Raw genomic sequence first — 14,776 nt, forward strand, 5'->3', positions numbered from 1 at the left:
TCAAAAGAAAACATGTAAAAATCAAAAGGTTTTAACATTTTAGGCCAATTTGTTTTCTGCTACATATTAAAAAAAAAAAAAAAAATCGCAATAAGCGTATTTTGATTGGTTTGCGCAAAAGTTATCGTGTCTACTAACTATGGGAAAGATTTATGTCATTTTTATTGTTTTTTCCCTTTACTAGTAATAGCGGCGATCTGCGATTTTTTTGCGGGACTGCGACATTGCGGCGGACAGATCGGACCCCTGACATTTTTGAGGGTACCAGTGACATTATTACAGTAATCAGTGCTAAAAATATGCACTGTTACTATAATGGCACTGGCAGGGAAGGGGTTAACAGTATAGGTGATCAAGGGGTTAAATGTGACCCTAGGGGAGTGATTCTAACTGGGGGGGTGTGGCTTCTGAGATGACCATAGAGACATGTGATCCTATATAGAAGGGAGGACGACGGTTGGCTGTGTTTACAACAGCTGACGGTCCTTCTCTCTCAGCGGGGAGCAATCGCGGGTGTCAGGCGGCAATCGGAGCCGCCTGACACACGCATCGTCTTCCCCGCCGCTGAGTGGGGGTGGGAGCGCGCTGCCGCACGCCCCCCTAGCTTCCCACGCGCGACCGACGTAGGTTTGCGCAGGAGAGCCACCCTGCCGCAGTAAAAAGGCGGCGGATGGTCGGGAAATGGTTAAACTGTTAAATCAATGGGTTTAGTTCCACTTTATGATTTACTGCTGTTTGTGGCTTCTGGGCTTCAGCAAAATGGCAGCCTCCAGCAAGAAGCAAGTTGTTATGGGTAAAGTTCTGTTATAAAGTGACAGGCTCTGGGCTTTTATACTTGTAGATTTTTTGCCACCTAAATTAATCTGTGATCCAGAAGAAGCAAGAAGAATAAGAGTTCAAATTGTTTTACTTTCTCAAAGTCAAATCAGGTTTGCTAGTCAGTAAAGCTAGGATCAGGATGACAGATGAAAAAAAATTAGCAACAATGGCTCCTGCATTTCTTAGAACACAAACTCAATAAAAAAAGGGGATTTTCACTCAAAACTGAAACGAGTATAGAATAGATCCATGTGAACTGAAATACACAATGATTCTGATACACCACCAGCAATATATCTTTTCCAGACTCATTCCAGAGACTCAGAAGGCAGATTCCCACTACAGCAGTATCTAAGACAGAAGTCAGTGGAGTTGTGCTGCCCATCAACTACTGCCTAAAAACTGAAATAACGGATTTGGATAGACATTGTACATAAACATTTCTAATGTGTATTTAGCTGTCTGCATGGAGTTCTGCTTTAAAATCTACTAGATTTTCAGTTCAAATCAGCTAAATACATTCCTGTTGTATCAAAACCAAAAAGGTGCTCAAAGTTATAGAGTTATTTTACTATAAAAAGCAGGCACAGGCTGAGTTGGTCTCTCTCTCGGTAGAGGTCTGTCACATTCCCACCTAATGAGAACTAGAGCTCTCCAATGAACTTGGCTAATTGCAGGGCTATAGGTCTGATTCAGTAGGGGGTGCGTGGACCTCTACAGAGAGACCACTGCTTCCACACAGGGTGTATTTCTATGCAGCATGTTGGAAGATGACAATTTCCAATTCAGGCTCTGGCTGCAAGGAAAATAAACTAAGACTTTGCACACATTTTGTTTTTATGCACCTGGAATGTATTTAGCAGATTTAAATGTAATGTTCAGTTGGCCTTCAAGCAACTGGCATCTGCCAACTTGAAGAGCATGTGAACACTGCTTCTAAAATCTTTCTACTCTTTGCACGGTAAGCTGGTCATGCAACGTACAGACCACATAGAAAACTATGATGTTTACCAGCTCTGAAGCAGGACACCCCTAAAGACTTGGTAATAAAGATTACCATTCATCATGATGATTAAATGACAGGGAATAGCCAGATAAGAACACCTGTGATGTGGCCCCTGGGTGGTGGGTGAACTTTCCAGGAAAAAAATATGAAGGAAGATAACTCATGATGTGATCAATCAAGAGCAAAATATTCTACTGACTGCACATGAAAACCAATAACTCCAGAATGATCTGTTTTTCTTCTTCCAGTTTATATATCTTGTCTCTTGCTTAGGATTATTTTGCTTCTTGCTCAGTTAACTCTTTAGCCTCAGAAACCTGAAAAGTGTTTAACTACTTGTAAACCACCTATTTTATTAGATAGTACCATGTTAAAGGCAGTTTAGGTTGCTCAGATTATCAGTTATTTCTGGGGTGCAGGGTATGCACGCATGTGAAAATGATCATTGTGCAACACATATTCAATATCACTGCAAATGCTGGAATGAGACAAATTTTTTTTAGAGCCAATATTTATAGTTAGGCTACGTTCACATCTTGGCGTTGCTATTTACAGGCATTTTTTCAGGTGTTTTTAGGTTGACAAGTGACCAATGTAAAAAAATAAAAACGCCTGTAATCTGCCCAAAAAGAAGCTCATGTACTTTGAGCGTTTTGCTTAAAACGTCAAAACACTCAGATGTGAACAGGGGCCAATAGGATTGGTCTTGTTGGGCGTTTTTTGAGCTGATCCTAAAGCAGAAAAATGCCCCAAAAACACCCCAAAACGCCTACATGTGAAATTAGCCTTAATTATAAACCGATGAGCTAGAAAGGCATATTTTTGTGGTTTCGCAGGTGTAGAATTTTTTTGAGCACGACATGTTTGATGTCCATTTACTCAAAACAATCTCATTGTGACGAGACCCTTGCTCGCTCGCTTCCGCTCTCCTGACACTCCTCGGTTTCTAGTGAGTCAGCTTGCAGGTCGCAACGTCTGATGGTTCGGCCAACCAAGGCTCCGGGATCCGAACTACAGCTATGTGCCGTTCGGAATCCATTAGAACAAACACCAAGCAGGCTGTATGTAAGTTCAAACAGGAAGCACACATCACACTTTTATACAGAATTTGGAACATCCTGTCCCCAACAACCGCTTTCCCATTGGTCAATTGCACAGTACATGCCGTTCTCCTTCAGGTCCTCCTTAGCCATGCAAATGAGGACTCGAAAATGAGTCAGCAGGGATTGGTCAGGTAGCTTGAGTAGAAGGACTGTTATGCGTAATGAGACAGAAGCCCCCAGGGGACAATCAATGTACACAATAGCCAGACACAGAACAATGGTTACATAACGAGCCCCCAATACACATTACTCTGAGTGTCAATACATCCCTTAGCAGACAACAGGTGAGTTCATTAGCACACCCGACAATAGGTGAATGGAAAGCCCCCTCAGACACAAGCAAAATTGTTAGACAGTCAGTCCTATACTTCCGAGTTGTACTTCCTGGTCAGAGACCTCATGGCAAATGGGAACAAATCTCAATATTTCTACATGGAGACCTTGCTGACAAATATGAAGCAATCCAAACCATCACCCATCTGTCCTTAAATTCCAGTGACGGTGAACACCGTCACACTCATCTTTTAAATTTTGACAAAAAAAAGAGATAGGTTTGATAAACTGTTGCACAAATATTGTGTAGCATTAAAACTTGCAGCTACTACCTTTTTATACTAGAGGTTCTGTAAGTATATATTTTTTTTTGGAGTGGGGCACAAATGCACATTTTAATGTGTGCAACAAAAAAACGCTCCAGCAGCAAAAGGGTTAACTTAAACTCTGGCTTCCACCTCCAACTCCTAGGTGAGAGAAAGATGGCAAGGACCTTTGGCTGGGATCCTGGGAAAGCTGAGGAACCCAAATTTAGAGAAACTTCAGCACACAGCTAGATACACATATGAAAAATGAGCTCTGAGATCCTGGCACACTTTCCAAATGGTACAGCCAGGTGCTGTTCTTCTCTGTAGACTATAAAGAAACGAAATAGCAACCTGATGCAAGACTGGCCTCATCCTGTGACTGGACAATTAAGAAGCAGCAGCATGTCAATATCATCTCTCTGCACTTCATTACTGTACACAGGTTCATTGCTTTATACTGAGGACATTGTTAGAGCCGACTTGCTCACTAGTTTCCCCTCCCTGTCGCAGTCTAATAGGCCCTATGGGAATTACAAGAACATAAAGTGAAACTCCAGAACTGTAATTACACTCCTTGCGCCTTAAGTTGACACAGAGCTGCCCACAAATCAGCCCGTCTTTGAGGGGAAGCTAACAGATTTGAGGTTAGGAATTGAGGAGAGGGTAGGGGTAGAAAAACTGAATTTTTGTAAAATCTTACCGTAAAATTCCTTTCTCTGAGTCCTCCGACAGTCGCCGCCACTTCATAATCTTCACTAATGGGGTATTGACCTTTGCTCCTTAGGAGTAGCTAGGCAACAAGATTTGTTAATATAAAAGCTTTTAGCATATCACACCCCTAGGGGGCGGTCCCCTCAGTCAATACCTCCCTGCTTCCTGCATTCTCAACTCAGTTTCAGTAGCATAGCAGTATAGTACATAAACAAACCCCAAAAGAGGGGCGGGGGCGGCGACTGTCGGAGGACTCAGAGAAAGGAATTTTAGGGTAAGATTTTACAAAAATTCCGTTTTCTCTTAAGTCCTCCGACAGTCGCCGCCACTTCATAATCTTCACTAATGGGGACGTCCCAGAGCAGTGTAGACATGAGGGGTGGGAAAAACGCAGCCGCGCCTAAAGCAACGCAGTACCCACATCAGAGAAAGGAACCTCACCAAAGTAAGAGAACCAACTGGGCAACAGAAAAAATGTGCTCAACAGGAGCAACAACCCAGAAAAAAACAAGTAACCTAGGGGTAAAAACACCCCAACAGCCAAGGACCCAAAACAAGGGACCCTAAGGCACTGCCGCACTAAGAACTTTACGGCCAAAGGAAGCATCTGCCGATGCCTGAACATCCACCTTGTAAAATTTGGAGAAGGTGTGAACGGACGACCAAGTCGCCGCCTTACACACCTGGGCTACAGATGCCTGATGACGATAGGCCCAAGACGTACTCAGAGACCTGGTAGAGTGCGCCTTCACAGGGAAAGGAGGAACCTTCCCCTTCAAAGCATAGGCTTGCACAATGGTCTGTCTGATCCATTTGGCGATGGTCGCAGCCGACGCTGCCATGCCCTTCCGAGGACCCTCTGGAAGGACAAATAGAGAATCCGACTTGCGAAAGGATTTCGTCGATGACAGGTAAACCCTGATCGCCCGAACAACATCCAAGGAATGCAAAGCCACCTCCTTTGGATGCTTAGGCTTCGCGCAAAGCGAAGGCAAGACAATGTCCTCATTAAGGTGAAATTTCCGAGATCCTCTTCGGAAGAAAAGAAGGGTTAGGTCGTAAGACCACCTTATCCAAGTGAATCACCAAGTAGGGAGAGCTGCAGGACAAGGCTGCCAGCTCCGACACCCTGCGAGCCGAAGTGATCGCTACCAAAAAGGCAACCTTCTTGGACAACAGAGACAACGAGATCTCCCTGATCTTCTCAAAGGGAGCATGCTGTAACACGGACAGAACAAGGTTCAAGTCCCATGGTGGTAAAGGATCCCTCCGAGGAGGGGCCAAGTGTCGCACCCCCTGAACAAAGGTGCTAACCAAAGAATTAGACGCCACAGGGCGTTGAAAGAGAACGGCCAGCGCAGAAATCTGACCCTTAATCGTGGCCAACGCCAAACGCTGGTCCACGCCCGTTTGAAGGAAAGCCAAACCCTCTCGATACCGAGTATGAGCGAGGGGAATACCCCCTGGACCCACACCAGGCAAAATACGCCTTCCAAGTACGGTAGTAAATCTTCCCCGAAGAGGCCTTCCTAGCCTTGATCAAAGTGGGAATGACCGCAGAGGAGAGACCCCTATCCTTCAGGACCTGGCTTTCAACAGCCAGGCCGTTAAAGCCAGCGACTGTAAAGCAGGATAGAATATCGGTCCTTGAGACAGGAGATCTCCTCGAAGAGGTAGACGCCACGGAGCGTCAACCGCCAGATTCACGAGGTCTGCGTACCAAGACCGGCGAGGCCAGTCTTGCGCCACCAGAATCACCGTGTGCGGTTCCGAGGCCAACCTGCGAAGGAGCCTGGACAGCAGCTGAATCGGTGGAAAGGCATACATCAGACGATACTGATGCCAGGGCGCCACTAACGCGTCTGCCCGAGGATCGTGCGTCCTTGCCACAAACCTTTCCACCTTGTTGTTTAGACGAGACGCGAACAGGTCCACATCTGGGGAACCCCACTTCGCGCACAGCATCTGAAAGACATCCGGGTGAAGGGACCATTCTCCCTGGTCCAGGGTCTGGCGACTCAGATAGTCCGCCTGCCAGTTCTCCACCCCCGGAATGTGAACTGCAGATATCGCCGGGACGTGCGTCTCGGCCCAAGACAGAATGTCGGCTACTTCCCGAGTCGCTCGGGCACTCCTGGTGCCCCCTTGGTGGTTGATGTAGGCCACCGCTGTGGCATTGTCCGTCTGCACCCGAACCGGACGGCCCTGAAGCCTGTCCGTCCAACGCAGAAGGCAGAGATTTATTGCTCTCAATTCCAGAATGTTGATCTGAAGGGAGGATTCCTTCACTGACCAAGTTCCCTGGGCGGACAGAACGGCCAGAACACCACCCCAGCCCGACAGGCTGGCATCCGTGGTGACCACCGTCCATGACAAAGGACGAAAAGACTTGCTCCCCGACACCGCCGGGGACTGGAGCCACCACAAAAGACCGCTTCGGGCGAGGCGGCTCAACGAAATCCGCAGATCCAGAGATTGCGGACGCCTGTCCCACTTGGCCAGGATCTCCGCCTGAAGATCCCGTGTGTGAAACTGGGCGAAGGGAATCGCCTCGAACGACGAGACCATCAATCCCAGACACCTCATACATGTCCGAAGAGACGAGCACTGAGTGTCCCTGAGGGACCTGACCTCATCCTGAAGTGTCCGGAGCTTGTCTTCCGGCAGGAAGACCTTCGCTTGAACAGAGTCCAGGATCATCCCCAGGTAGGGAAGACGAACCGATGGACACCACGTCGACTTTGGAAAATTTACCGTCCAACCGAACTCCTGTAGAGTCTGCATCGTGACGGACAGGTCATTCACCAGGCCCTGACTGGTCGCAGACCGAATCAAGATATCGTCTAGATACCCCAAGACAGAGATGCCCTGGGCTCTCAACAAAGCCAGGACTGGCGCAAGCACCTTGGTGAAAACCAGCGGAGCCGAAGCGAGACCGAAGGGTAACGCCACAAATTGGTAGTGATCCTCCGCAATGGCGAATCGAAGGTACCTCTGGTGACCCTCGAAAATGGGGATGTGCAGGTACGCATCCTTCAAGTCGATGGAGGCCATGAATTCCCCCGGAACCAGGGCAGCCACCACCGAGCGCAGGGATTCCATGCGGAACTTGCAAACCCGCACAAAGCGGTTCAGAGCTTTCAAGTCCAGAATCGGACGTACCTTGCCCTCCTTCCTGGGCACAGTGAACAGATTGGAGTAGAACCCCCGAAATCTGTCCCGATGAGGCACCGGAACCACCACTCCCTGGGCCCGCAGGTCCCGCACCGCCAGGTGCAGATCCTGCAAACGCTCCGGAGACAGCTGAAGATTTGAGGGAAAAAATCTGCTCGCCGACAGAGAGAGGAACTCGATCTTGTAGCCAGATCGAACGATTTCCTGAACCCACCTGTCCCGAATGCGGGCCAGCCAGGGTTGAAGAAAACCGAGCAAACGTCCCCCCACCCCAGAGCCGGGTGAGGGCGCCCCTTCAGGCCGAATTGGCATGGGCAGCAGACCCAGGCTGGCCGGACTTCTGCTTACCTGCCCACGGCTTCTTCTGGGAGCCTTGGCCCTTGAAGGGCTTGCCCTTGTATTGAGACCGAAAGGCACGAAAGGACCCCTGAGAGGGCCTAAACAAGGTATTCTTCTTACCGCGAACAAACTTATTCTTGTGAGATTGGGGTAAGAGAGAGCTCTTACCCCCGGAGATCCCCTTTATCAGCGTATCCAAAGACTCGCCAAAAAGGCGAGATCCCGCATTGGGCAAATTAGCTAAAGTCTTGCGAGATGATTGGTCAACCGACCAGCATTTCAGCCAGATCAGGCGACGGTGCAATACCGCCACACTAGAGTGGCGTGCAGCCAAAAGGGACTAAATCCAAGTCCGCATCACACAAATACATGACACCCTGATGAATTTGATCCACCATAGCCAATGTTGTCGGCGGAGCAGAGTCAGCCACCAGGGTGCGCCTGAGTACCTGCGTCCAATCCGCAATAGCCTGGGCTGCCAAAATGAAAGAAAAAATAGGCTTCAGCATAGAACCGGCAACCGTATAAGCATGACGGGCAAGAGACTCCAATCTCCTGTCCGTAGGGTCCCGGAACACCGGGGTATCCTCAGCAGGAATCGCAGTAGATTTATTCAAAATCGCCACCGCATGATCCACCTGAGGCGGCACACACCAACGCTCATCAGTGGTGGGCGTAAATGGATAACGCAGCTTGAACTTACTTGGCACAGTAAATGGCTTCTTTAAATTGCGCCATTGCTCATCAACAGCGCGCTGAAATTCCGCAGGGCAGGGAAAAACCTGCGCTGTTTTGCGCTTCCTTTGTGTCCCATAAGAGGACAGCAAAGCAGGAGGACACGGCTCATTTCTTTGATAGAAGCAACCAACTCATCCATGAGTGCAAGCTCTTCAGGCGAGCCAGGGGGAGAATTATCAACCCCTTCTACCTCAGCCTCCCCCTCAGACCCCCCAAGGTCCAGAGATGAGCGAGACCCTGAGAAGGGCACTCCAGCCATAGCAGCCCCATCGCCCTCTGAATCAGAGGAAATAGACAATCTGGGCCGTTTTGCGGATTGATCAGCCATTAGCATCTGCACCTGAGAAGCCAGGTTCGCCACAACAGCAGCCAGATCAGCCCCCTCGGGGGATGCAGCAGCCCCTTGGCCCCCCACCAAGGTGGGAGGAAACTTGCAATCCTGAGAATCCATGCCCCAGCAAAAATTGGAAAAAGGAGTACTGTCCCTTTAAGACCGCGGCGAGCGTAGCCCACCGCACACTACTGCATGGATCGACCCCCACAGGGATAAGAACACTGAGCAGGGAAATACAGGATAAGGAGAAGTAAAAACCTGGAGAGGCCACACAGGCTGCTGCCACCGATCGCTGTCCCAGAGCAAAAGGAAGTGATGTAATGACTGACCGCCCTATAAAGCCTATGTAGGCTACACAAACATGGCCGCTGGCTGAGGCATTGTTCGGGCAATGACAAAATGGTGCCGACATGTGGTTGTACATCGACCGCCATCAAAATGGCGGCGTTTGGCGCCAAAACACCGCGCCCTACTCACTTAGGGCCGGACACCACAATTTTGCCTAAAAAAAATGGCGGACCGCAATAGCGGCCGCTGCACAGCATGTCTAACCCCAGTCTGCCCACACAGCACACATAGCAGATCGGGAGAGCCCCCCCCCCTGCAGCCCACAGAAAAGGCAGCTATTCCACACAGGAATCTGACCAGGAGCTCAGCACAGATACAGACATGCAGGGTCACACAGTCACAGACTGACACCCAAACAGACAGGTCCCCACATAGAAATGTACTTACCAGTCCGGATGGCGTGGGGAGCCTTCTCTAGCGACCAAACCGCTGTCCTGAGGACAGGGAATGTCGCAGCCAGGACACAGTGGAACTGCAGTGCGAAACCGCAAATGGCGTCCAGTGAGGTAGCCACCTCACAGGCAGCATCCCTGCAGCGAAAAGGGATGGGTCGTTCAATATGCCAGGGAAACCTGACTGAACGCTCGATGGCAGGCTGGGAAGCCCCTGGCCCTGAGCCCTGGGATCCAGGGTGGCCAGTCCGAGACCCAGCTCCGCATGATCATCTTCATCCGAAGAACTAAACTAGTGCTGAGAAAAATAACAGCTAGTAAAAGAAAGAGAAAAAATACTCAAATAAAATCAAAAAAGAGGATAGAAAGCTGAGACTGAGAGCCCCAGCACAGTATCAGCTAGCTACTCCTAAGCTAGGCATTAGAAACTGAGTTGAGAATGCAGGAAGCAGGGAGGTATTGACTGAGGGGACCGCCCCCTAGGGGTGTGATATGCTAAAAGCTTTTATATTAACAAATCTTGTTACCTAGCTACTCCTACGGAGCAAAGGTCAATACCCCATTAGTGAAGATTATGAAGTGGCGGCGACTGTCGGAGGACGTAAGAGAAATTTCATTTTATAGCCTTTCTATAGAATTTCTGTCTAGAAACGACAGATTGGACACAAAAGGTCCGGGACATCTCTGATCCAGACTGGAGCAAAAGCCAATAGACATCCCGCCACTCTGAAAAAAGAAGAAGGCTTCTGAGTAGGTTTGGAGGGTTTTGAGGTTCAAGACTTGTGATGAAAGAAAGAACCCACTTTGGACTTAAATTAGGATGCCTGGGTGGAACAAAATGAGCACTTTATGTAGAAAGAGGTAGTAGTCATGGCTGTAGTAGGGGCTTAGGCTGTTTTTTTTGTGGGGTAGAAGATCTTCTTTCCCATAACCTCCTTGATAAGGTTATCAAAGGATACCCCAACAGGCGTTTACCAATTGAAAGGCATGGGTTTTGCGCAAGCAGGTTCTGCCGACCAAGCCTTTAACAACAAAATTTGGCACATATGCACATAGAGCAGTGTCATCTCACAGACCTGATGAAGTACATTCTCTAGAGAATGCACACAAAATAACACCGAAGGTACGAGCTGCAATTGTTCCAGAAGAACAGGGTCCTCAAAGTCATGATAATGTTCTCCATTTGTTTACCCAATCCAGTTAGAAACAGTCTGACAATTTGGCATAGCCACAAAGGCCAGTTTTATGGCAGGACCAGCAAGAACAAAGGTTTGCCTTCAGTAGGGTTTCTAAGTGTCTACTGACAAAATCCTTAAAGGTGGGAACATTCTCAACAGGAACAGTGAGACGCTTTTAGAAGACTGGAATGGCAGGATCCACTACTACTTCTGTAAAAATAATACAAGGTCTTTTGCGAATGGATGAAGGGAGAGGAAGGGGAGACTGAACAACTCAACCCCCACGCTGTACTATAGGTCAGTCTCACTACTCAAAACTCACAGCCATACCTGGCATAAATAAAACTTGAATTTCTATCATTTCCAGCAACCATCTGAAGCTAGCATAACAAGCACAAGGGGTAACTCATCTGGACCCAGCAAAAGTTTTTTAAAATAAATAAATAAATAAATAAATAAATGTTTTTCTTTACTGGAGTTCCACTTTAAGACCGATTCAGATATCTATGTTAGTTGAATAAAATACATCTAGTGACTATCCACCTGGATTAAATGATAAAGGAAAATCAAGTAAAAGCAAACGGTCTCCATGGGTGGAGCTATGTCACCAAACAAATTACTTTCTATGTAGTTGATAAATATATATATTAGGGATAGGCCAATATATCGAGGGCCGATGTGCACTTTCCCCGATATATCGGTATTGGCCCCGGAACTGGCCGATATTGCCCATATTTTTGTGACGTCATTCTGCCTTCTTAGGCCATTCACCCACCCACAGCAGCCCAGTGCCAGCCAGCCACCCACATCCACAGGCCCTGTACCAGACAGCCAGCCACAGGCACTGTACCAGCGAGCCAGCCAGCCACAGGCCCTGTGCCAGCCACAGGCCCTGTACCAGCCAGCCAGCCACCCACCCACAGGCCATGTACCAGCCAGCCACAGGCACTGTACAAGCCAGCCGCTCACAGGCCCAGTACCAGCCAGTCACCCACAGCCCCTGTGCCAGCCACCCACCTACCACAGGGTGCAAGCCAGCTATCCGCCACAGGGTGCCAGCCAGCCAACCATCCACCACAGGGTGCCAGCAGGCCAACCATCCGCCACAGGGTGCCAGCAGGTCAACCACCCGCCACAGGGTGCCAGCCGGCCAGCCACCCACCACAGGGTGCCAGCAAGCCAGCCACCCACCACAGGGTGCCAGCAAGCCAGCCACCCACCACAGGGTGCCAGACAGCCAGCCACCCACCACAGGGTGCCAGACAGCCAGCCACCCACCACAGGGTGCCAGCAAGCCAGCCACCCACCACAGGGTGCCAGACAGCCAGCCACCCACCACAGGGTGCCAGACAGCCAGCCACCCACCACAGGGTGCCAGACAGCCAGCCACCCACCACAGGGTGCCAGACAGCCAGCCACCCACCACAGGGTGCCAGACAGCCAGCCACCCACCACAGGGTGCCAGACAGCCAGCCACCCACCCACCACAGGGTGCCAGACAGCCAGCCACCCACCCACCACAGGGTGCCAGACAGCCAGCCACCCACCCACCACAGGGTGCCAGACAGCCAGCCACCCACCCACCACAGGGTGCCAGACAGCCAGCCACCCACCCACCACAGGGTGCCAGACAGCCAGCCACCCACCCACCACAGGGTGCCAGACAGCCAGCCACCCACCCACCACAGGGTGCCAGACAGCAAGCCAGCCACCCACCACAGGGTGCCAGACAGCAAGCCAGCCACCCACCACAGGGTGCCAGACAGCCAGCCACCCACCACAGGGTGCCAGACAGCCAGCAACCCACCACAGGGTGCCAGACAGCCAGCAACCCACCACAGGGTGCCAGACAGCCAGCAACCCACCACAGGGTGCCAGACAGCCAGCAACCCACCACAGGGTGCCAGACAGCCAGCAACCCACCACAGGGTGCCAGACAGCCAGCAACCCACCACAGGGTGCCAGACAGCCAGCCACTCACCACAGGGTGCCAGAAAGCCAGCCACTCACCACAGGGTGCCAGAAAGCCAGCCACTCACCACAGGGTGCCAGACAGCCAGCCACCCACCACAGGGTGCCAGCAAGCCAGCCATTAAGCATTAAACAAAAATGAACATGTTCAGTACCAGATTTGTGTCAAAAACTGTCTTTATTTTTCAAAACTTTAAATGTACAAAATATCGGCCCATACCAATACGTTGTGACCAAAATATCGGTATTGGCCCTGAAAAAAAAAGTTTTGAGAATGACACATTAATTCACAGTCTGCTGCCTCAGTTTTTATGATGGCTATTTGTATATACATCAGAATATTATGAAAAATGATCAGATGAATTGCAATTATTTACAAAGTCCATCTTTGCCATGAGAATGAACTTAATCCCCTAAAAAACATTTCCACTGCATTTGTAAAGAAGGCTTCAGGGCGCCCAAGAAAGTCTAGCAAGCGCCAGGACCGCCTCGTACAGTTGATTCAGCTGCGGGATCAGGGCACCCCCGGCGCAGAGCTTGCTCAGGAATGGCAGCAGGCAGGTGTGAGTGCATTTGCATGCACAGTGAGAAGACTTGATGGTCTGGTGTCGAGAAGGGCCAGACATCAGGGACAGACTGATATTCTGCAAAAGTTACAGGGATTGGACTACTGAGGACTAGGGTAAAGGGTAAAGTTATTTTTTACGATTATACGGAAAAAACCTTGTTCGGAGAAGAAAAGGTGAGCGCTACAATCAGTCCTGTGTCATGCCAACAGTAAAGCATCCTGAGACCATTCATGTGTGGGGTTGCTTCTCAGCCAAGGCAGTGGGCTCACTTACAATTCGGTCTAAGAACACAGCCATGAATGAAGAATGGTACAAAAACTTTTTTTCGAGAGCAACTTCTCCCAACCATCCAAGAACAGTTTGGTGACGAACAGTGCCTTTTCCTGCATGATGGAGCACCTTGCCATAAGACAAAAGTGATAACTAAGTGGCTTGGGGAACAAAACATCGAAATTGCGGGTCCATGGCCAGGTAGCTCCCCAGACCTTAATTCCACTGAGAATACGTCAATCCTCAAGAGGTGGGTGAACAAACCCAGCGCGCCCTCCACCCCCCCCCCCCCCCCCCCCCCCAGCACCGTTGGCTCACATTGCGGCCGACCTCTTTTTCCTTTCACATCATGGTCTGTCCCCTTATGGAAGCTGGGTGGCATTTAGGAAGCGGATCGGTATGTACATCACAATATCTAATACAATTTAATACAATTAAAAATATACAGGGAACATCTTTTTTACTGCACATAAAATCTGTGGCTGCATTGGGATATTATACACTGATTGCATAAGGTATTAGGGCAGAATTTGTACCCGTGTTTCACAATTGCCAAAAATGGAGTGCTTGCTCCTCTAAGGTCAAATGCCATCTATTACTTTTTCAGTTATTAATTCATTTGCATATGCATTGATTTTATTACTATCATTATTGATGTTTTTTATTCTTATTGTATGTTCCATCCTCAATGTCATTATTGTTTTTGACCCACCTATAAGGGGTGGAGCATTGGGACCTGATCATGTGACATTTAGAATACAAAAAGCCCTACCACTCATTCCCCAAACTAGCTCTAATTAAGGGGGAACACCCCGAAACGCGTAAGCGTTTTTTTGGAGGTCCACGTCCTTTCACGGCTTACAGCAGTAGAGGATGCCCAGTGGAGACCCTCGGTGGTCCCATATTGCACACTTGCCCATGTTTTATAGTCATTTTGTGAGTATAATGTGTACGTATGTTCATAATAAATTGTCTTAAAGATAATGCGCTAGGCTGGTGCGCCCTCTGTCCATTCCTTTTGCAGAACCTGTTTGGGTTACCACGACCCGTTGAGAGTGGCAGCACAGCCGGAACAACTTCAATCAGATCCAAATCGCATGTTTTGGGATACTAGCCGCAAGGCTACCTCTCAAGCGCAGGAGTCAATTGCGCTTTGTACATTTATATATAGAGACTGCTCAATTTTTAAATTAAGAAAAAATCGAATAGCCCTTAGATGAATAACCAAGTATTATAATAAAAA

At 49.1% G+C, this 14,776-nt stretch overlaps 1 protein-coding gene across 2 annotated transcripts in view; it reads right to left on the reverse strand.

The window, feature by feature from the left end:
• Nucleotides 1–14,776, reverse strand: part of RNF145 (ring finger protein 145) — a 196,085-nt gene that overhangs the window by 82,538 nt on the left and 98,771 nt on the right. The window lies entirely within an intron of this gene.

This window comes from Pelophylax lessonae (genome assembly GCF_965119305.1).
Source record: "Pelophylax lessonae genome assembly, chromosome: 4".
Classification (NCBI taxonomy): domain Eukaryota; kingdom Metazoa; phylum Chordata; class Amphibia; order Anura; family Ranidae; genus Pelophylax; species Pelophylax lessonae.